A 24,233-nucleotide genomic window follows, 5' to 3' on the forward strand; every position below is an offset into this window, starting at 1 on the left:
TCTTTATCCATTTTTCACTTTCTGTGATATTGAACTTGTACGGTAAACGAGGTTCTTGTAAACGGAGGCGTCCCAAACTTTGGGGTGGCTGTGTCTTTTTGATTTTAATTTCCCTGTGCTATAGGACCATAAGTGGAAGTGCCCTAGGCTCTGTTGCTTTGTTTTTTAGATGTTTCAGGAAACACCATACACTTCTCCCGAGTGGTTGTTGGCAATTTACATCCCGCCCATCAGCATAACAAGGCTCCCAGTTCTCCATGGCCTGTCCTGCCTTTCTGGATTTTACACTTTTTTCAGATGGTCCTTTTGACCGGGGGGAAGTGAGACTTCATTGTAGTGCAGATTTCCTTTGCAAGCTTGCTTGGTTGGCCAAAAAGGGCGTATGCGTTTTTTCCTGAATATATTCAGGAAAAAACGCATACGCCCTTTTTGGCCAAGTGCATCATTGTGGACGTTCTGCCTCTTTTCCTATGTTTTCAATGCAATTCCAGTCTACCTCCTGAAATAGGTTTCCTGCAATTCTGCCCCGCTTTCAAGTCCTCTTGGCAGCCTTACTTCAGTCTATTTTTGGACGATAGCTGTCATTTATAACTCTGCAGGTTTGTGAATTACAGTGCCCCTGAGCTCCTTTCTTCAACTCGCTTTCTTGTGACCTGGCCGCAACACCGCAGGATGTCTTCAGGCCCTAATCTGGTTCTGGCACGGCACGCTGAGCCTTTGGTTAATTCCTCTTCCTGGTGGGAAATGAGAGTTAAATTTGCCCATCCAGACACCTCCAGCTAGTCTTTCATTGGTTCTCGCTATTCCTGTTCATCTTCCACAGAAATTGCAAACTGGGCCAAACAGGAGGTTAAAGGGACTGACTCTCCAAGTCGGGAGAGTGTTAGTAAAGCGTCTGGAATGTTGCACCCGAGTACCAGGGTACGAAAACTGAGACATATTTGAACACGTCTCCCGATCACATGGTTGATCATACTCTGGGTTCCACATGCATGTTTTAGCTGAAGGAAGAATACCTAAAACCTGGGTAGTTGAAACCCGTGGAATGGGTACCATGCAATATGACTTCAAAGGGTCTTCATTTGCTCACTGAACATCTCCAATCCTATCACTGCTGCGTTTATGCCCCTGTACACATGCTTGATTCTCTTTCGGAGACATAGCAATCCATAGGTTTTAAGATACTTACTAGTCAGGTACATTCTTAGGCGTTTAATATGGGGTGTTGAGTCCATTTCGTTGAGCAAGGAGTAGCTCTTGTCTATTCCATATTTGGCTTAAGGAACTTTATCTGTGCTCATTTCAATCTCTGGTTTTATGCAGCACCCCAACTCACCTTTCCCCTTAAGCAAGCATAAGTTGGTTTTCTAAATTTGAGACCCTGTTCTGTTTTGGAATTCAGTTCCTCTGTAGCCAAGTTTACATTCCGTGTATTAGTGATATCTTATGATGTTTCTTTTTCTGTGTGACTTATTTCAGTTAGAATCATCATACCTGAATCCACTCATTGTGCTGCTAAGGGCCTGATGACATAGATTTCATTGCTGAGTGATATTGCTTTGTAAGTAAATACCACAACTTCTTTATCCATTTTTCACTTTCTGCGATGTTGAACTTGTACTGTAAATGAGGTTCTTGTAAACAGAGCCATTCCAAACTTTGGGGTGGCTGTGTCTTTTTGATTTTAATTTCCCTAAGCTATAGGACCATAAGTGGAAGTGCCCTTGGTTCTGTTGCTTTGTTTTGTAGATGTTTCAGGAAACACCATATACTTCTCCCGAGTGGTTGTTGGCAATTTACATCCCGCCCATCAGATTAACAAGGCTCCCAGTTCTCCATGGCCTGTCCTGCCTTTCTGGATTTTACACTTTTTTCAGATGGCCCTTTTGACCGGGGGGAAGTGAGACTTCATTGTAGTGCAGATTTCCTTTGCAAGCTTGCTTGGTTGGCCAAAAAGGGCGTATGCGTTTTTTCCTGAATATATTCAGGAAAAAACGCATATGCCCTTTTTGGCCAAGTGCATCATTGTGGACGTTCTGCCTCTTTTCCTATGCTTTCAATGCAATTCCAGTCTACCTCCTGAAATCGGTTTCCTGCAATTCTGCCCCGCTTTCAAGTCCTCTTGGCAGCCTTACTTCAGTGTATTTTTGGGCGATAGCTGTCATTTATAACTCTGCAGGTTTGTGAATTACAGTGCCCCTGGGCTCCTTTCTTCAACTCGCTTTCTTTTGAGCTGGCCGCAACACCGCAGGATGGCTTCAGGCCCTAATCTGGTTCCGGTACGGCACGCTGAGCCTTTGGTTATTTCCTCTTCCTGGTGGGAAATGAGAGTTAAATTTGCCCGTCCAGACACCTCCAGCTAGCCTCTCATTGGTTCTCGCTATTCCTGTTCATCTTCCACAGAAATTGCAAACTGGGCCAAACAGGAGGTTAAAGGGACTGACTCTCCAAGTCGGGAGAGTGTTAGTAAAGCGTCTGGAATGTTGCACCCGAGTACCAGGGGAGGAAAACTGAGACATATTTGAACACGTCTCCCGTTCACATGGTTGATCATACTCTGGGTTCCACATGCATGTTTTAGCTGAAGGAAGAATACCTTAAACCTGGAGAGTTGAGACCCATGGAATGGGTACCATGCAATATGACTTCAAAGGGTCTTCATTTGCTCACCGAAACTCTCCACTCCTATCACTGCTGCGTTTATGCCCCTGTACACATGCTTGATTCTCTTTCGGAGACATAGCAATCCATAGGTTTTAAGATACTTACTAGTCAGGTACATTCTTAGGCGTTTAATATGCGGTGTTGAGTCCATTTCGTTGAGCAAGGAGTAGCTCTTGTCTATTCCATATTTGGCTTAAGGAACTTTATCTGTGCTCATTTCAATCTCTGGTTTTATGCAGCACCCCAACTCACCTTTCCCCTTAAGCAAGCATAAGTTCGTTTTCTAAATTTGAGACCCTGTTCTGTTCTGTAATTCAGTTCCTGTGTAGCCAAGTTTCCATTCCGTGTATTACTGATATCTTATTATGTTTCTTTTTCTGTGTGACTTATTTCAGTTAGAATCATCATACCTGAATCCACTCATTGTGCTGCTAAGGGCCTGATGACATAGATTTCATTGCTGAGTGATATTGCTTTGTAAGTAAATACCACAAATTCTTTATCCATTTTTCAATTTCTGCGATGTTGAACTTGTACTGTAAACGAGGTTCTTGTAAACAGAGGCGTCCCAAACTTTGGGGTGGCTGTGTCTTTTTGATTTTAATTTCCCTAAGCTATAGGACCATAAGTGGCAGTGCCCTAGGCTCTGTTGCTTTGTTTTTTAGATGTTTCGGGAAACACCATACACTTCTCCCAAGTGTCTGTTGGCAATTTACATCCCGCCCATCAGCATAACAAGGCTCCCAGTTCTCCATGGCCTGTCCTGCCTTTCTGGATTTTACACTTTTTTCAGATGGCCCTTTTGACCGGGGGGAAGTGAGACTTCATTGTAGTGCAGATTTCCTTTGCAAGCTTGCTTGGTTGGCCAAAAAGGGCGTATGCGTTTTTTCCTGAATATATTCAGGAAAAAACGCATACGCCCTTTTTGGCCAAGTGCATCATTGTGGACGTTCTGCCTCTTTTCCTATGCTTTCAATGCAATTCCAGTCTACCTCCTGAAATCGGTTTCCTGCAATTCTGCCCCGCTTTCAAGTCCTCTTGGCAGCCTTACTTCAGTCTATTTTTGGACGATAGCTGTCATTTATAACTCTGCAGGTTTGTGAATTACAGTGCCCCTGAGCTCCTTTCTTCAACTCGCTTTCTTTTGAGCTGGCCGCAACACCGCAGGATGGCTTCAGGCCCTAATCTGGTTCCGGTACGGCACGCTGAGCCTTTGGTTATTTCCTCTTCCTGGTGGGAAATGAGAGTTAAATTTGCCCGTCCAGACACCTCCAGGTAGCCTCTCATTGGTTCTCGCTATTCCTGTTCATCTTCCGCAGAAATTGCAAACTGGGCCAAACAGGAGGTTAAAGGCGCTGACTCTCCAAGTGGGGAGAGTGTTAGTAAAGCGTCTGGAATGTTGCACCCGAGAACCAGGGTATGAAAACTGAGACATATTTGAACACGTCTCCCGATCACATGGTTGATCATACTCTGGGTTCCACATGCATGTTTTAGCTGAAGGAAGAATACCTAAAACCTGGGTATTTGAAACCCGTGGAATGGGTACCATGCAATATGACTTCAAAGGGTCTTCATTTGCTCACTGAACATCTCCAATCCTATCACTGCTGCGTTTATGCCCCTGTACACATGCTTGATTCTCTTTCGGAGACATAGCAATCCATAGGTTTTAAGATACTTACTAGTCAGGTACATTCTTAGGCGTTTAATATGCGGTGTTGAGTCCATTTCGTTGAGCAAGGAGTAGCTCTTGTTTATTCCATATTTGGCTTAAGGAACTTTATCTGTGCTCATTTCAATCTCTGGTTTTATGCAGCACCCCAACTCACCTTTCCCCTTAAGCAAGCATAAGTTGGTTTTCTAAATTTGAGACCCTGTTCTGTTCTGTAATTCAGTTCCTGTGTAGCCAAGTTTACATTCCGTGTATTAGTGATATCTTATGATGTTTCTTTTTCTGTGTGACTTATGTCAGTTAGAATCATCGTACCTGAATCCACTCATTATGCTGCTACGGGCCTGATGACACAGATTTCATTGCTGAGTGATACTGCATTGTACGTAAGTACCACAAGTTCTTTATCCATTTTTCACTTTCTGTGATATTGAACTTGTACGGTAAACGAGGTTCTTGTAAACGGAGGCGTCCCAAACTTTGGGGTGGCTGTGTCTTTTTGATTTTAATTTCCCTAAGCTATAGGACCATAAGTGGAAGTGCCCTAGGCTCTGTTGCTTTGTTTTTTAGATGTTTCAGGAAACACCATACACTTCTCCCGAGTGTCTGTTGGCAATTTACATCCCGCCCATCAGCATAACAAGGCTCCCAGTTCTCCATGGCCTGTCCTGCCTTTCTGGATTTTACACTTTTTTCAGATGGTCCTTTTGACCGGGGGGAAGTGAGACTTCATTGTAGTGCAGATTTCCTTTGCAAGCTTGCTTGGTTGGCCAAAAAGGGCGTATGCGTTTTTTCCTGAATATATTCAGGAAAAAACGCATACGCCCTTTTTGGCCAAGTGCATCATTGTGGACGTTCTGCCTCTTTTCCTATGTTTTCAATGCAATTCCAGTCTACCTCCTGAAATAGGTTTCCTGCAATTCTGCCCCGCTTTCAAGTCCTCTTGGCAGCCTTACTTCAGTCTATTTTTGGACGATAGCTGTCATTTATAACTCTGCAGGTTTGTGAATTACAGTGCCCCTGAGCTCCTTTCTTCAACTCGCTTTCTTGTGACCTGGCCGCAACACCGCAGGATGTCTTCAGGCCCTAATCTGGTTCTGGCACGGCATGCTGAGCCTTTTGTTAATTCCTCTTCCTGGTGGGAAATGAGAGTTAAATTTGCCCATCCAGACACCTCCAGCTAGTCTTTCATTGGTTCTCGCTATTCCTGTTCATCTTCCACAGAAATTGCAAACTGGGCCAAACAGGAGGTTAAAGGGACTGACTCTCCAAGTCGGGAGAGTGTTAGTAAAGCGTCTGGAACGTTGCACCCGAGTACCAGGGTAAGAAAACTGAGACATATTTGAACACGTCTCCCGATCACATGGTTGATCATACTCTGGGTTCCACATGCATGTTTTAGCTGAAGGAAGAATACCTAAAACCTGGGTAGTTGAAACCCGTGGAATGGGTACCATGCAATATGACTTCAAAGGGTCTTCATTTGCTCACTGAACATCTCCAATCCTATCACTGCTGCGTTTATGCCCCTGTACACATGCTTGATTCTCTTTCGGAGACATAGCAATCCATAGGTTTTAAGATACTTACTAGTCAGGTACATTCTTAGGCGTTTAATATGGGGTGTTGAGTCCATTTCGTTGAGCAAGGAGTAGCTCTTGTCTATTCCATATTTGGCTTAAGGAACTTTATCTGTGCTCATTTCAATCTCTGGTTTTATGCAGCACCCCAACTCACCTTTCCCCTTAAGCAAGCATAAGTTGGTTTTCTAAATTTGAGACCCTGTTCTGTTTTGGAATTCAGTTCCTCTGTAGCCAAGTTTACATTCCGTGTATTAGTGATATCTTATGATGTTTCTTTTTCTGTGTGACTTATTTCAGTTAGAATCATCATACCTGAATCCACTCATTGTGCTGCTAAGGGCCTGATGACATAGATTTCATTGCTGAGTGATATTGCTTTGTAAGTAAATACCACAACTTCTTTATCCATTTTTCACTTTCTGCGATGTTGAACTTGTACTGTAAATGAGGTTCTTGTAAACAGAGCCGTTCCAAACTTTGGGGTGGCTGTGTCTTTTTGATTTTAATTTCCCTAAGCTATAGGACCATAAGTGGAAGTGCCCTTGGTTCTGTTGCTTTGTTTTGTAGATGTTTCAGGAAACACCATATACTTCTCCCGAGTGGTTGTTGGCAATTTACATCCCGCCCATCAGATTAACAAGGCTCCCAGTTCTCCATGGCCTGTCCTGCCTTTCTGGATTTTACACTTTTTTCAGATGGCCCTTTTGACCGGGGGGAAGTGAGACTTCATTGTAGTGCAGATTTCCTTTGCAAGCTTGCTTGGTTGGCCAAAAAGGGCGTATGCGTTTTTTCCTGAATATATTCAGGAAAAAACGCATACGCCCTTTTTGGCCAAGTGCATCATTGTGGACGTTCTGCCTCTTTTCCTATGCTTTCAATGCAATTCCAGTCTACCTCCTGAAATCGGTTTCCTGCAATTCTGCCCCGCTTTCAAGTCCTCTTGGCAGCCTTACTTCAGTGTATTTTTGGACGATAGCTGTCATTTATAACTCTGCAGGTTTGTGAATTACAGTGCCCCTGGGCTCCTTTCTTCAACTCGCTTTCTTTTGAGCTGGCCGCAACACCGCAGGATGGCTTCAGGCCCTAATCTGGTTCCGGTACGGCACGCTGAGCCTTTGGTTATTTCCTCTTCCTGGTGGGAAATGAGAGTTAAATTTGCCCGTCCAGACACCTCCAGCTAGCCTCTCATTGGTTCTCGCTATTACTGTTCATTTTCCGCAGAAATTGCAAACTGGGCCAAACATGAGGTTAAAGGGACTGACTCTCCAAGTCCGGAGAGTGTTAGTAAAGCGTCTGGAATGTTGCACCCGAGTACCAGGGGAGGAAAACTGAGACATATTTGAACACGTCTCCCGTTCACATGGTTGATCATACTCTGGGTTCCACATGCATGTTTTAGCTGAAGGAAGAATACCTTAAACCTGGAGAGTTGAGACCCATGGAATGGGTACCATGCAATATGACTTCAAAGGGTCTTCATTTGCTCACCGAAACTCTCCACTCCTATCACTGCTGCGTTTATGCCCCTGTACACATGCTTGATTCTCTTTCGGAGACATAGCAATCCATAGGTTTTAAGATACTTACTAGTCAGGTACATTCTTAGGCGTTTAATATGCGGTGTTGAGTCCATTTCGTTGAGCAAGGAGTAGCTCTTGTCTATTCCATATTTGGCTTAAGGAACTTTATCTGTGCTCATTTCAATCTCTGGTTTTATGCAGCACCCCAACTCACCTTTCCCCTTAAGCAAGCATAAGTTGGTTTTCTAAATTTGAGACCCTGTTCTGTTCTGTAATTCAGTTCCTGTGTAGCCAAGTTTCCATTCCGTGTATTACTGATATCTTATTATGTTTGTTTTTCTGTGTGACTTATTTCAGTTAGAATCATCATACCTGAATCCACTCATTGTGCTGCTAAGGGCCTGATGACATAGATTTCATTGCTGAGTGATATTGCTTTGTAAGTAAATACCACAAATTCTTTATCCATTTTTCAATTTCTGCGATGTTGAACTTGTACTGTAAACGAGGTTCTTGTAAACAGAGGCATCCCAAACTTTGGGGTGGCTGTGTCTTTTTGATTTTAATTTCCCTAAGCTATAGGACCATAAGTGGCAGTGCCCTAGGCTCTGTTGCTTTGTTTTTTAGATGTTTCAGGAAACACCATACACTTCTCCCGAGTGTCTGTTGGCAATTTACATCCCGCCCATCAGCATAACAAGGCTCCCAGTTCTCCATGGCCTGTCCTGCCTTTCTGGATTTTACACTTTTTTCAGATGGCCCTTTTGACCGGGGGGAAGTGAGACTTCATTGTAGTGCAGATTTCCTTTGCAAGCTTGCTTGGTTGGCCAAAAAGGGCGTATGCGTTTTTTCCTGAATATATTCAGGAAAAAACGCATACGCCCTTTTTGGCCAAGTGCATCATTGTGGACGTTCTGCCTCTTTTCCTATGCTTTCAATGCAATTCCAGTCTACCTCCTGAAATCGGTTTCCTGCAATTCTGCCCCGCTTTCAAGTCCTCTTGGCAGCCTTACTTCAGTCTATTTTTGGACGATAGCTGTCATTTATAACTCTGCAGGTTTGTGAATTACAGTGCCCCTGAGCTCCTTTCCTCAACTCGCTTTCTTTTGAGCTGGCCGCAACACCGCAGGATGGCTTCAGGCCCTAATTTGGTTCCGGTACGGCATGCTGAGCCTTTGGTTATTTCCTCTTCCTGGTGGGAAATGAGAGTTAAATTTGCCCGTCCAGACACCTCCAGCTAGCCTCTCATTGGTTCTCGCTATTCCTGTTCATCTTCCGCAGAAATTGCAAACTGGGCCAAACAGGAGGTTAAAGGCGCTGACTCTCCAAGTGGGGAGAGTGTTAGTAAAGCGTCTGGAATGTTGCACCCGAGTACCAGGGGAGGAAAACTGAGACATATTTGAACACGTCTCCCGTTCACATGGTTGATCATACTTGGGTTCCACATGCATGTTTTAGCTGAAGGAAGAATACCCTAAACCTGGAGAGTTGAAACCCGTGGAATGGGTACCATGCAATATGACTTCAAAGGGTCTTCATTTGCTCACCGAACCTCTCCAATCCTATCACTGCTGCGTTTATGCCCCTGTACACACGCTTGATTCTCTTTTGGAGACATAGCAATCCATAGGTTTTAAGATACTTACTAGTCAGGTACATTCTTAGGTGTTTAATATGGGGTGTTGAGTCCATTTCGTTGAGCTAGGTGTAGCTCTTGTCTATTCCATATTTGGCTTAAGGAACTTTATCTGTGCTCATTTCAATCTCTGGTTTTATGCAGCACCCGAACTCACCTTTACCCTTAAGCAAGCATAAGTTGGTTTTCTAAATTTGAGAACCTGTTCTGTTTTGGAATTCAGTTCCTGTGTAGCCAAGTTTACATTCCGTGTATTAGTGATATCTTATGATGTTTCTTTCTCTGTGTGACTTATTTCAGTTAGAATCATCGTACCTGAATCCACTCATTGTGCTGCTAAGGGCCTGATGACACAGATTTCATTGCTGACTGATATTGCTTTGTAAGTAAATACCACAACTTCTTTATCCATTTTTCACTTTCTGCGATGTTGAACTTGTACTGTAAACGAGGTTCTTGTAAACAGAGCCGTTCCAAACTTTGGGGTGGCTGTGTCTTTTTGATTTTAATTTCCCTAAGCTATAGGACCATAAGTGGCAGTGCCCTAGGCTCTGTTGCTTTGTTTTTTAGATGTTTCAGGAAACACCATACACTTCTCCCGAGTGTCTGTTGGCAATTTACATCCCGCCCATCAGCATAACAAGGCTCCCAGTTGTCCATGGCCTCTCCTGCCTTTCTGGATTTTACACTTTTTTCAGATGGCCCTTTTGACCGGGGGGAAGTGAGACTTCATTGTAGTGCAGATTTCCTTTGCAAGCTTGCTTGGTTGGCCAAAAAGGGCGTATGCGTTTTTTCCTGAATATATTCAGGAAAAAACGCATACGCCCTTTTTGGCCTAGTGCATCATTGTGGACGTTCTGCCTCTTTTCCTATGCTTTCAATGCAATTCCAGTCTACCTCCTGAAATCGGTTTCCTGAAATTCTGCCCCGCTTTCAAGTCCTCTTGGCAGCCTTACTTCAGTCTATTTTTGGACGATAGCTGTCATTTATAACTCTGCAGGTTTGTGAATTACAGTGCCCCTGAGCTCCTTTCTTCAACTCGCTTTCTTGTGACCTGGCCGCAACACTGCAGGATGGCTTCAGGCCCTAATCTGGTTCCGGCCCGGCATGCTGAGCCTTTGGTTAATTCCTCTTCCTGGTGGGAAATGAGAGTTAAATTTGCCCGTCCAGACACCTCCAGCTAGCCTCTCATTGGTTCTCGCTATTCCTGTTCATCTTCCGCAGAAATTGCAAACTGGGCCAAACAGGAGGTTAAAGGGACTGACTCTCCAAGTCGGGAGAGTGTTAGTAAAGCGTCTGGAATGTTGCACCCGAGTACCAGGGGAGGAAAACTGAGACATATTTGAACACGTCTCCCGTTCACATGGTTGATCATACTCTGGGTTCCACATGCATGTTTTAGCTGAAGGAAGAATACCTTAAACCTGGATAGTTGAGACCCGTGGAATGGGTACCATGCAATATGACTTCAAAGGGTCTTCATTTGCTCACCGAAACTCTCCAATCCTATCACTGCTGCGTTTATGCCCCTGTACACATGCTTGATTCTCTTTCGGAGACGTAGCAATCCATAGGTTTTAAGATACTTACTAGTCAGGTACATTCTTAGGCGTTTAATATGCGGTGTTGAGTCCATTTCGTTGAGCAAGGAGTAGCTCTTGTCTATTCCATATTTGGCTTAAGGAACTTTATCTGTGCTCATTTCAATCTCTGGTTTTATGCAGCACCCCAACTCACCTTTACCCTTAAGCAAGCATAAGTTCGTTTTCTAAATTTGAGACCCTGTTCTGTTCTGTAATTCAGTTCCTGTGTAGCCAAGTTTCCATTCCGTGTATTACTGATATCTTATTATGTTTCTTTTTCTGTGTGACTTATTTCAGTTAGAATCATCATACCTGAATCCACTCATTGTGCTGCTAAGGGCCTGATGACATAGATTTCGTTGCTGAGTGATATTGCTTTGTAAGTAAATACCACAAATTCTTTATCCATTTTTCAATTTCTGCGATGTTGAACTTGTACTCTAAACGAGGTTCTTGTAAACAGAGGCATCCCAAACTTTGGGGTGGCTGTGTCTTTTTGATTTTAATTTCCCTAAGCTATAGGACCATAAGTGGCAGTGCCCTAGGCTCTGTTGCTTTGTTTTTTAGATGTTTCAGGAAACACCATACACTTCTCCCAAGTGTCTGTTGGCAATTTACATCCCGCCCATCAGCATAACAAGGCTCCCAGTTCTCCATGGCCTGTCCTGCCTTTCTGGATTTTACACTTTTTTCAGATGGCCCTTTTGACCGGGGGGAAGTGAGACTTCATTGTAGTGCAGATTTCCTTTGCAAGCTTGCTTGGTTGGCCAAAAAGGGCGTATGCGTTTTTTCCTGAATATATTCAGGAAAAAACGCATACGCCCTTTTTGGCCAAGTGCATCATTGTGGACGTTCTGCCTCTTTTCCTATGCTTTCAATGCAATTCCAGTCTACCTCCTGAAATCGGTTTCCTGCAATTCTGCCCCGCTTTCAAGTCCTCTTGGCAGCCTTACTTCAGTCTATTTTTGGACGATAGCTGTCATTTATAACTCTGCAGGTTTGTGAATTACAGTGCCCCTGAGCTCCTTTCTTCAACTCGTTTTCTTTTGAGCTGGCCGCAACACCGCAGGATGGCTTCAGGCCCTAATCTGGTTCCGGTACGGCACGCTGAGCCTTTGGTTATTTCCTCTTCCTGGTGGGAAATGAGAGTTAAATTTGCCCGTCCAGACACCTCCAGCTAGCCTCTCATTGGTTCTCGCTATTCCTGTTCATCTTCCGCAGAAATTGCAAACTGGGCCAAACAGGAGGTTAAAGGCGCTGACTCTCCAAGTGGGGAGAGTGTTAGTAAAGCGTCTGGAATGTTGCACCCGAGAACCAGGGTATGAAAACTGAGACATATTTGAACACGTCTCCCGATCACATGGTTGATCATACTCTGGGTTCCACATGCATGTTTTAGCTGAAGGAAGAATACCTAAAACCTGGGTAGTTGAAACCCGTGGAATGGGTACCATGCAATATGACTTCAAAGGGTCTTCATTTGCTCACTGAACATCTCCAATCCTATCACTGCTGCGTTTATGCCCCTGTACACATGCTTGATTCTCTTTCGGAGACATAGCAATCCATAGGTTTTAAGATACTTACTAGTCAGGTACATTCTTAGGCGTTTAATATGCGGTGTTGAGTCCATTTCGTTGAGCAAGGAGTAGCTCTTGTTTATTCCATATTTGGCTTAAGGAACTTTATCTGTGCTCATTTCAATCTCTGGTTTTATGCAGCACCCCAACTCACCTTTCCCCTTAAGCAAGCATAAGTTGGTTTTCTAAATTTGAGACCCTGTTCTGTTCTGTAATTCAGTTCCTGTGTAGCCAAGTTTACATTCCGTGTATTAGTGATATCTTATGATGTTTCTTTTTCTGTGTGACTTATGTCAGTTAGAATCATCGTACCTGAATCCACTCATTATGCTGCTACGGGCCTGATGACACAGATTTCATTGCTGAGTGATACTGCATTGTACGTAAGTACCACAAGTTCTTTATCCATTTTTCACTTTCTGTGATATTGAACTTGTACGGTAAACGAGGTTCTTGTAAACGGAGGCGTCCCAAACTTTGGGGTGGCTGTGTCTTTTTGATTTTAATTTCCCTAAGCTATAGGACCATAAGTGGAAGTGCCCTAGGCTCTGTTGCTTTGTTTTTTAGATGTTTCAGGAAACACCATACACTTCTCCCGAGTGTCTGTTGGCAATTTACATCCCGCCCATCAGCATAACAAGGCTCCCAGTTCTCCATGGCCTGTCCTGCCTTTCTGGATTTTACACTTTTTTCAGATGGTCCTTTTGACCGGGGGGAAGTGAGACTTCATTGTAGTGCAGATTTCCTTTGCAAGCTTGCTTGGTTGGCCAAAAAGGGCGTATGCGTTTTTTCCTGAATATATTCAGGAAAAAACGCATACGCCCTTTTTGGCCAAGTGCATCATTGTGGACGTTCTGCCTCTTTTCCTATGTTTTCAATGCAATTCCAGTCTACCTCCTGAAATAGGTTTCCTGCAATTCTGCCCCGCTTTCAAGTCCTCTTGGCAGCCTTACTTCAGTCTATTTTTGGACGATAGCTGTCATTTATAACTCTGCAGGTTTGTGAATTACAGTGCCCCTGAGCTCCTTTCTTCAACTCGCTTTCTTGTGACCTGGCCGCAACACCGCAGGATGTCTTCAGGCCCTAATCTGGTTCTGGCACGGCACGCTGAGCCTTTGGTTAATTCCTCTTCCTGGTGGGAAATGAGAGTTAAATTTGCCCATCCAGACACCTCCAGCTAGTCTTTCATTGGTTCTCGCTATTCCTGTTCATCTTCCACAGAAATTGCAAACTGGGCCAAACAGGAGGTTAAAGGGACTGACTCTCCAAGTCGGGAGAGTGTTAGTAAAGCGTCTGGAATGTTGCACCCGAGTACCAGGGTACGAAAACTGAGACATATTTGAACACGTCTCCCGATCACATGGTTGATCATACTCTGGGTTCCACATGCATGTTTTAGCTGAAGGAAGAATACCTAAAACCTGGGTAGTTGAAACCCGTGGAATGGGTACCATGCAATATGACTTCAAAGGGTCTTCATTTGCTCACTGAACATCTCCAATCCTATCACTGCTGCGTTTATGCCCCTGTACACATGCTTGATTCTCTTTCGGAGACATAGCAATCCATAGGTTTTAAGATACTTACTAGTCAGGTACATTCTTAGGCGTTTAATATGGGGTGTTGAGTCCATTTCGTTGAGCAAGGAGTAGCTCTTGTCTATTGCATATTTGGCTTAAGGAACTTTATCTGTGCTCATTTCAATCTCTGGTTTTATGCAGCACCCCAACTCACCTTTCCCCTTAAGCAAGCATAAGTTGGTTTTCTAAATTTGAGACCCTGTTCTGTTTTGGAATTCAGTTCCTCTGTAGCCAAGTTTACATTCCGTGTATTAGTGATATCTTATGATGTTTCTTTTTCTGTGTGACTTATTTCAGTTAGAATCATCATACCTGAATCCACTCATTGTGCTGCTAAGGGCCTGATGACATAGATTTCATTGCTGAGTGATATTGCTTTTTAAGTAAATACCACAACTTCTTTATCCATTTTTCACTTTCTGCGATGTTGAACTTGTACTGTAAACGAGGTTCTTGTAAACAGAGCCGTTCCAAACTTTGGGGTGGCTGTGTCTTTTTGATTTTAATTTCCCTAAGCTATAGGACCATAAGTGGAAGTGCCCTTGGTTTTGTTGCTTTGTTTTGTAGATGTTTCAGGAAACACCATATACTTCTCCCGAGTGGTTGTTGGCAATTTACATCCCGCCCATCAGATTAACAAGGCTCCCAGTTCTCCATGGCCTGTCCTGCCTTTCTGGATTTTACACTTTTTTCAGATGGCCCTTTTGACCGGGGGGAAGTGAGACTTCATTGTAGTGCAGATTTCCTTTGCAAGCTTGCTTGGTTGGCCAAAAAGGGCGTATGCGTTTTTTCCTGAATATATTCAGGAAAAAACGCATACGCCCTTTTTGGCCAAGTGCATCATTGTGGACGTTCTGCCTCTTTTCCTATGCTTTCAATGCAATTCCAGTCTACCTCCTGAAATCGGTTTCCTGCAATTCTGCCCCGCTTTCAAGTCCTCTTGGCAGCCTTACTTCAGTGTATTTTTGGACGATAGCTGTCATTTATAACTCTGCAGGTTTGTGAATTACAGTGCCCCTGGGCTCCTTTCTTCAACTAGCTTTCTTTTGAGCTGGCCGCAACACCGCAGGATGGCTTCAGGCCCTAATCTGGTTCCGGTACGGCACGCTGAGCCTTTGGTTATTTCCTCTTCCTGGTGGGAAATGAGAGTTAAATTTGCCCGTCCAGACACCTCCAGCTAGCCTCTCATTGGTTCTCGCTATTCCTGTTCATTTTCCGCAGAAATTGCAAACTGGGCCAAACAGGAGGTTAAAGGGACTGACTCTCCAAGTCGGGAGAGTGTTAGTAAAGCGTCTGGAATGTTGCACCCGAGTACCAGGGGAGGAAAACTGAGACATATTTGAACACGTCTCCCGTTCACATGGTTGATCATACTCTGGGTTTCACATGCATGTTTTAGCTGAAGGAAGAATACCTTAAACATGGAGAGTTGAGACCCGTGGAATGGGTACCATGCAATATGACTTCAAAGGGTCTTCATTTGCTCACCGAACCTCTCCAATCCTATCACTGCTGCGTTTATTCCCCTGTACACACGCTTGATTCTCTTTTGGAGACATAGCAATCCATAGGTTTTAAGATACTTACTAGTCAGGTACATTCTTAGGGGTTTAATATGGGGTTTTGAGTCCATTTCGCTGAGCAAGGAGTAGCTCTTGTCTATTCCATATTTGGCTTAAGGAACTTTATCTGTGCTCATTTCAATCTCTGGTTTTATGCAGCACCCCAACTCACCTTTCCCCTTAAGCAAGCATAAGTTGATTTTCTAAATTTGAGACCCTGTTCTGTTCTGTAATTCAGTTCCTGTGTAGCCAAGTTTACATTCCGTGTATTAGAGATATCTTATGATGTTTCTTTTTCTGTGTGACTTACTTCAGTTAGAATCATCGTACCTGAATCCACTCATTATGCTGCTACGGGCCTGATGACATAGATTTCATTGCTGAGTGATACTGCATTGTACGTAAGTACCACAAGTTCTTTATCCATTTTTCACTTTCTGCGATGTTGAACTTGTACTGTAAACGAGGTTCTTGTAAACAGAGGCGTCCCAAACTTTGGGGTGGCTGTGTCGTTTTCATTTTAATTTCCCTAAGCTATAGGACCATAAGTGGAAGTGCCCTAGGCTCTGTTGCTTTGTTTTTTAGATGTTTCAGGAAACACCGTACACTTCTCTCGAGTGTCTGTTGGCAATTTACATCCCGCCCATCAGCATAACAAGGCTCCCAGTTGTCCATGGCCTCTCCTGCCTTTCTGGATTTTACACTTTTTTCAGATGGCCCTTTTGACCGGGGGGAAGTGAGACTTCATTGTAGTGCAGATTTCCTTTGCAAGCTTGCTTGGTTGGCCAAAAAGGGCGTATGCGTTTTTTCCTGAATATATTCAGGAAAAAACGCATACGCCCTTTTTGGCCAAGTGCATCATTGTGGACGTTCTGCCTCTTTTCCTATGCTTTCAATGCAATTCCAGTCTACCTCCTGAAATCGGTTTCCTGCAATTCTGCCCCGCTTTCAAGTCCTCTTGGCAGCCTTACTTCAGTCTATTTTTGGACGATAGCTGTCATTTATAACTCTGCAGGTTTGTGAATTACAGTGCCCCTGAGCTCCTTTCTTCAACTCGCTTTCTTTTGAGCTGGCCGCAACACCGCAGGATGGCTTCAGGCCCTAATCTGGTTCCGGCACGGCACGCTGAGCCTTTGGTTAATTCCTCTTCCTGGTGGGAAATGAGAGTTAAATTTGCCCGTCCAGACACCTCCAGCTAGCCTCTCATTGGTTCTCGCTATTCCTGTTCATCTTCCGCAGAAATTGCAAACTGGGCCAAACAGGAGGTTAAAGGGACTGACTCTCCAAGTCGGGAGAGTGTTAGTAAAGCATCTGGAATGTTGCACCCGAGTACCAGGGGAGGAAAACTGAGACATATTTGAACACGTCTCCCGTTCACATGGTTGATCATACTTGGGTTCCACATGCATGTTTTAGCTGAAGGAAGAATACCTTAAACCTGGAGAGTTGAGACCCGTGGAATGGGTACCATGCAATATGACTTCAAAGGGTCTTCATTTGCTCACCGAACCTCTCCAATCCTATCACTGCTGCGTTTATGCCCCTGTACACATGCTTGATTCTCTTTCGGAGACATAGCAATCCATAGGTTTTACGATACTTACTAGTCAGGTACATTCTTAGGGGTTTAATATGCGGTGTTGAGTCCATTTCGTTGAGCAAGGAGTAGCTCTTGTCTATTCCATATTTGACTTAAGGAACTTTATCTGTGCTCATTTCAATCTCTGGTTTTATGCAGCACCCCAACTCACCTTTACCCTTAAGCAAGCATAAGTTGGTTTTCTAAATTTGAGACCTTGTTCTGTTCTGTAATTCAGTTCCTGTGTAGCCAAGTTTACATTCCGTGTATTACTGATATCTTATGATGTTTCTTTTTCTGTGTGACTTATTTCAGTTAGAATCATCATACCTGAATCCACTCATTGTGATGCTCAGGGCCTGATGACATAGATTTCATTGCTGAGTGATATTGCTTTGTAAGTAAATACCACAACTTCTTTATCCATTTTTCACTTTCTGCGATGTTGAACTTGTACTGTAAACGAGGTTCTTGTAAACAGAGGCGTCCCAAACTTTGGGGTGGCTGTGTCTTTTTGATTTTAATTTCCCTAAGCTATAGGACCATAAGTGGAAGTGCCCTAGGCTCTGTTGCTTTGTTTTTTAGATGTTTCAGGAAACACCATACACTTCTCCCAAGTGTCTGTTGGCAATTTACATCCCGCCCATCAGCATAACAAGGCTCCCAGTTCTCCATGGCCTGTCCTGCCTTTCTGGATTTTACACTTTTTTCAGATGGCCCTTTTGACCGGGGGGAAGTGAGACTTCATTGTTGTGCAGATTTCCTTTGCAAGCTTGCTTGGTTGGCCAAAAAGGGCGTATGCGTTTTTTCCTGAATATATTCAGGAAAAAACGCATACGCCCTTTTTGGCCAAGTGCATCATTGTGGACGTTCTGCCTCTTTTCCTATGCTTTCAATGCAATTCCAGTCTACCTCCTGAAATCGGTTTCCTGCAATTCTGCCCCGCTTTCAAGTCCTCTTGGCAGCCTTACTTCAGTCTATTTTTGGACGATAGCTGTCATTTATAACTCTGCAGGTTTGTGAATTACAGTGCCCCTGAGCTCCTTTCTTCAACTCACTTTCTTGTGACCTGGCCGCAACACCGCAGGATGGCTTCAGGCCCTAATCTGGTTCCGGCCCGGCATGCTGAGCCTTTGGTTAATTCCTCTTCCTGGTGGGAAATGAGAGTTAAATTTGCCCGTTCAGACACCTCCAGCTAGTCTCTCATTGGTTCTCGCTATTCCTGTTCATCTTCCGCAGAAATTGCAAACTGGGCCAAACAGGAGGTTAAAGGGACTGACTCTCCAAGTCGGGAGAGTGTTAGTAAAGCGTCTGGAATGTTGCACCCGAGTACCAGGGGAGGAAAACTGAGACATATTTGAACACGTCTCCCGTTCACATGGTTGATCATACTCTGGGTTCCACATGCATGTTTTAGCTGAAGGAAGAATACCTTAAACATGGAGAATTGAGACCCGTGGAATGGGTACCATGCAATATGACTTCAAAGGGTCTTCATTTGCTCACCGAACCTCTCCAATCCTATCACTGCTGCGTTTATGCCACTGTACACACGCTTGATTCTCTTTTGGAGACATAGCAATCCATAGGTTTTAAGATACTTACTAGTCAGGTACATTCTTAGGCGTTTAATATGCGGTGTTGAGTCCATTTCGTTGAGCAAGGAGTAGCTCTTGTCTATTCCATATTTGGCTTAAGGAACTTTATCTGTGCTCATTTCAATCTCTGGTTTTATGCAGCACCCCAACTCACCTTTCCCCTTAAGCAAGCATAAGTTGGTTTTCTAAATTTGAGACCCTGTTCTGTTTTGGAATGCAGTTCCTGTGTAGCCAAGTTTACATTCCGTGTATTAGTGATATCTTATGATGTTTCTTTTTCTGTGTGACTTATTTCAGTTAGAATCATCGTACCTGAATCCACTCATTATGCTGCTACGGGCCTGATGACATAGATTTCATTGCTGAGTGATACTGCATTGTACGTAAGTACCACAAGTTCTTTATCCCTTTTTCACTTTCTGTGATATTGAACTTGTACGGTAAACGAGGTTCTTGTAAATGGAGGCGTCCCAAACTTTGGGGTGGCTGTGTCTTTTTGATTTTAATTTCCCTAAGCTATAGGACCATAAGTGGAAGTGCCCTAGGCTCTGTTGCTTTGTTTTTTAGATGTTTCAGGAAACACCATACACTTCTCCCGAGTGTCTGTTGGCAATTTACATCCCGCCCATCAGCATAACAAGGCTCCCAGTTCTCCATGGCCTGTCCTGCCTTTCTGGATTTTACACTTTTTTCAGATGGTCCTTTTGACCGGGGGGAAGTGAGACTTCATTGTAGTGCAGATTTCCTTTGCAAGCTTGCTTGGTTGGCCAAAAAGGGCGTACGCGTTTTTTCCTGAATATATTCAGGAAAAAACGCATACGCCCTTTTTGGCCAAGTGCATCATTGTGGACGTTCTGCTTCTTTTCCTATGTTTTCAATGCAATTCCAGTCTACCTCCTGAAATAGGTTTCCTGCAATTCTGCCCCGCTTTCAAGTCCTCTTGGCAGCCTTACTTCAGTCTATTTTTGGACGATAGCTGTCATTTATAACTCTGCAGGTTTGTGAATTACAGTGCCCCTGAGCTCCTTTCTTCAACTCGCTTTCTTGTGACCTGGCCGCAACACCGCAGGATGGCTTCAGGCCCTAATCTGGTCCGGTACGGCACGCTGAGCCTTTGGTTAATTCCTCTTCCTGGTGGGAAATGAGAGTTAAATTTGCCCGTCCAGACACCTCCAGCTAGCCTCTCATTGGTTCTCGCTATTCCTGTTCATCTTCCGCAGAAATTGCAAACTGGGCCAAACAGGAGGTTAAAGGCGCTGACTCTCCAAGTGGGAAGAGTGTAAGTAAAGCGTCTGGAATGTTGCACCCGAGTACCAGGGGAGGAAAACTGAGACATATTTGAACACGTCTCCCGTTCACATGGTTGATCATACTTGGGTTCCACATGCATGTTTTAGCTGAAGGAAGAATACCTAAAACCTGGGTAGTTGAAACCCGTGGAATGGGTACCATGCAATATGACTTCAAAGGGTCTTCATTTGCTCACCGAACCTCTCCAATCCTATCACTGCTGCGTTTATGCCCCTGTACACATGCTTGATTCTCTTTCGGAGACATAGCAATCCATAGGTTTTAAGATACTTACTAGTCAGGTACATTCTTAGGCGTTTAATATGGGGTGTTGAGTCCATTTCGTTGAGCAAGGAGTAGCTCTTGTCTATTCCATATTTGGCTTAAGGAACTTTATCTGTGCTCATTTCAATCTCTGGTTTTATGCAGCACCCCAACTCACCTTTCCCCTTAAGCAAGCATAAGTTGGTTTTCTAAATTTGAGACCCTGTTCTGTTTTGGAATTCAGTTCCTGTGTAGCCAAGTTTACATTCCGTGTATTAGTGATATCTTATGATGTTTCTTTTTCTGTGTGACTTATTTCAGTTAGAATCATCGTACCTGAATCCACTCATTGTGCTGCTAAGGGCCTGATGACACAGATTTCATTGCTGAGTGATATTGCTTTGTAAGTAAATACCACAACTTCTTTATCCATTTTTCACTTTCTGCGATGTTGAACTTGTACTGTAAATGAGGTTCTTGTAAACAGAGCCGTTCCAAACTTTGGGGTGGCTGTGTCTTTTTGATTTTAATTTCCCTAAGCTATAGGACCATAAGTGGCAGTGCCCTAGGCTCTGTTGCTTTGTTTTTTAGATGTTTCAGGAAACACCATACACTTCTCCCGAGTGTCTGTTGGCAATTTACATCCCGCCCATCAGCATAACAAGGCTCCCAGTTGTCCATGGCCTGTCCTGCCTTTCTGGATTTTACACTTTTTTCAGATGGCCCTTTTGACCGGGGGAAGTGAGACTTCATTGTAGTGCAGATTTCCTTTGCAAGCTTGCTTGGTTGGCCAAAAAGGGCGTATGCGTTTTTTCCTGAATATATTCAGGAAAAAACGCATACGCCCTTTTTGGCCAAGTGCATCATTGTGGACGTTCTGCCTCTTTTCCTATGCTTTCAATGCAATTCCAGTCTACCTCCTGAAATCGGTTTCCTGCAATTCTGCCCCGCTTTCAAGTCCTCTTGGCAGCCTTACTTCAGTCTATTTTTGGACGATAGCTGTCATTTATAACTCTGCAGGTTTGTGAATTACAGTGCCCCTGAGCTCCTTTCTTCAACTCGCTTTCTTGTGACCTGGCCGCAACACCGCAGGATGGCTTCAGGCCCTAATCTGGTTCCGGCACGGCATGCTGAGCCTTTGGTTAATTCCTCTTCCTGGTGGGAAATGAGAGTTAAATTTGCCCGTCCAGACACCTCCAGCTAGCCTCTCATTGGTTCTCGCTATTCCTGTTCATCTTCCGCAGAAATTGCAAACTGGGCCAAACAGGAGGTTAAAGGGACTGACTCTCCAAGTCGGGAGAGTGTTAGTAAAGCGTCTGGAATGTTGCACCCGAGTACCAGGGGAGGAAAACTGAGACATATTTGAACACGTCTCCCGTTCACATGGTTGATCATACTTGGGTTCCACATGCATGTTTTAGCTGAAGGAAGAATACCTTAAACCTGGAGAGTTGAGACCCGTGTAATGGGTACCATGCAATATGACTTCAAAGGGTCTTCATTTGCTCACCGAACCTCACCAATCCTATCACTGCTGCGTTTATGCCCCTGTACACATGCTTGATTCTCTTTCGGAGACATAGCAATCCATAGGTTTTACGATACTTACTAGTCAGGTACATTCTTAGGCGTTTAATATGCGGTGTTGAGTCCATTTCGTTGAGCAAGGAGTAGCTCTTGTCTATTCCATATTTGACTTAAGGAACTTTATCTGTGCTCATTTCAATCTCTGGTTTTATGCAGCACCCCAACTCACCTTTACCCTTAAGCAAGCATAAGTTGGTTTTCTAAATGTGAGACCCTGTTCTGTTCTGTAATTCAGTTCCTGTGTAGCCAAGTTTACATTCCGTGTATTACTGATATCTTATGATGTTTCTTTTTCTGTGTGACTTATTTCAGTTAGAATCATCATACCTGAATCCACTCATTGTGATGCTAAGGGCCTGATGACATAGATTTCATTGCTGAGTGATATTGCTTTGTAAGTAAATACCACAACTTCTTTATCCATTTTTCACTTTCTGCGATGTTGAACTTGTACTGTAAACGAGGTTCTTGTAAACAGAGGCGTCCCAAACTTTGGGGTGGCTGTGTCGTTTTGATTTTAATTTCCCTAAGCTATAGGACCATAATTGGCAGTGCCCTAGGCTCTGTTGCTTTGTTTTTTAGATGTTTCAGGAAACACCATACACTTCTCCCAAGTGTCTGTTGGCAATTTACATCCCGCCCATCAGCATAACAAGGCTCCCAGTTCTCCATGGCCTGTCCTGCCTTTCTGGATTTTACACTTTTTTCAGATGGCCCTTTTGACCGGGGGGAAGTGAGACTTCATTGTAGTGCAGATTTCCTTTGCAAGCTTGCTTGGTTGGCCAAAAAGGGCGTATGCGTTTTTTCCTGAATATATTCAGGAAAAAACGCATACGCCCTTTTTGGCCAAGTGCATCATTGTGGACGTTCTGCCTCTTTTCCTATGCTTTCAATGCAATTCCAGTCTACCTCCTGAAATCGGTTTCCTGCAATTCTGCCCCGCTTTCAAGTCCTCTTGGCAGCCTTACTTCAGTCTATTTTTGGATGATAGCTGTCATTTATAACTTTGCAGGTTTGTGAATTACAGTGCCCCTGAGCTCCTTTCTTCAACTCACTTTCTTGTGACCTGGCCGCAACACCGCAGGATGGCTTCAGGCCCTAATCTTGTTCCGGCCCGGCATGCTGAGCCTTTGGTTAATTCCTCTTCCTGGTGGGAAATGAGAGTTAAATTTGCCCGTTCAGACACCTCCAGCTAGTCTCTCATTGGTTCTCGCTATTCCTGTTCATCTTCCGCAGAAATTGCAAACTGGCCCAAACAGGAGGTTAAAGGGACTGACTCTCCAAGTCGGGAGAGTGTTAGTAAAGCGTCTGGAATGTTGCACCCGAGTACCAGGGGAGGAAAACTGAGACATATTTGAACACGTCTCCCGTTCTCATGGTTGATAATACTCTGGATTCCACATGCATGTTTTAGCTGAAGGAAGAATACCTTAAACATGGAGAGTTGAGACCCGTGGAATGGGTACCATGCAATATGACTTCAAAGGGTCTTCATTTGCTCACCGAACTTCTCCAATCCTATCACTGCTGCGTTTATGCCCCTGTACACACGCTTGATTCTCTTTTGGAGACATAGCAATCCATAGGTTTTAAGATACTTACTAGTCAGGTACATTCTTAGGCGTTTAATATGGGGTGTTGAGTCCATTTCGTTGAGCAAGGAGTAGCTCTTGTCTATTCCATATTTGGCTTAAGGAACTTTATCTGTGCTCATTTCAATCTCTGGTTTTATGCAGCACCCCAACTCACCTTTCCCCTTAAGCAAGCATAAGTTGGTTTTCTAAATTTGAGACCCTGTTCTGTTTTGGAATGCAGTTCCTGTGTAGCCAAGTTTACATTCCGTGTATTACTGATATCTTATGACGTTTCTTTTTCTGTGTGACTTATTTCAGTTAGAATCATCGTACCTGAATCCACTCATTATGCTGCTACGGGCCTGATGACATAGATTTCATTGCTGAGTGATACTGCATTGTACGTAAGTACCACAAGTTCTTTATCCATTTTTCACTTTCTGTGATATTGAACTTGTACGGTAAACGAGGTTCTTGTAAACGGAGGCGTCTCAAACTTTGGGGTGGCTGTGTCTTTTTGATTTTAATTTCCCTAATCTATAGGACCATAAGTGGAAGTGCCCTAGGCTCTGTTGCTTTGTTTTTTAGATGTTTCAGGAAACACCATACACTTCTCCCGAGTGGTTGTTGGCAATTTACATCCCGCCCATCAGCATAACAAGGCTCCCAGTTCTCCATGGCCTGTCCTGCCTTTATGGATTTTACGCTTTTTTCAGATGGCTCTTTTGACCTGGGGGAAGTGAGACTTCATTGTAGTGCAGATTTCCTTTGCAAGCTTGCTTGGTTGGCCAAAAAGGGCGTATGCGTTTTTTCCTGAATATATTCAGGAAAAAACGCATACGCCCTTTTTGGCCAAGTGCATCATTGTGGACGTTCTGCCTCTTTTCCTATGCTTTCAATGCAATTCCAGTCTACCTCCTGAAATCGGTTTCCTGCAATTCTGCCCCGCTTTCAAGTC

This window comes from Stenella coeruleoalba, assembly GCF_951394435.1.
Source record: "Stenella coeruleoalba genome assembly, contig: scaffold_236, whole genome shotgun sequence".
NCBI lineage: Eukaryota > Metazoa > Chordata > Mammalia > Artiodactyla > Delphinidae > Stenella > Stenella coeruleoalba.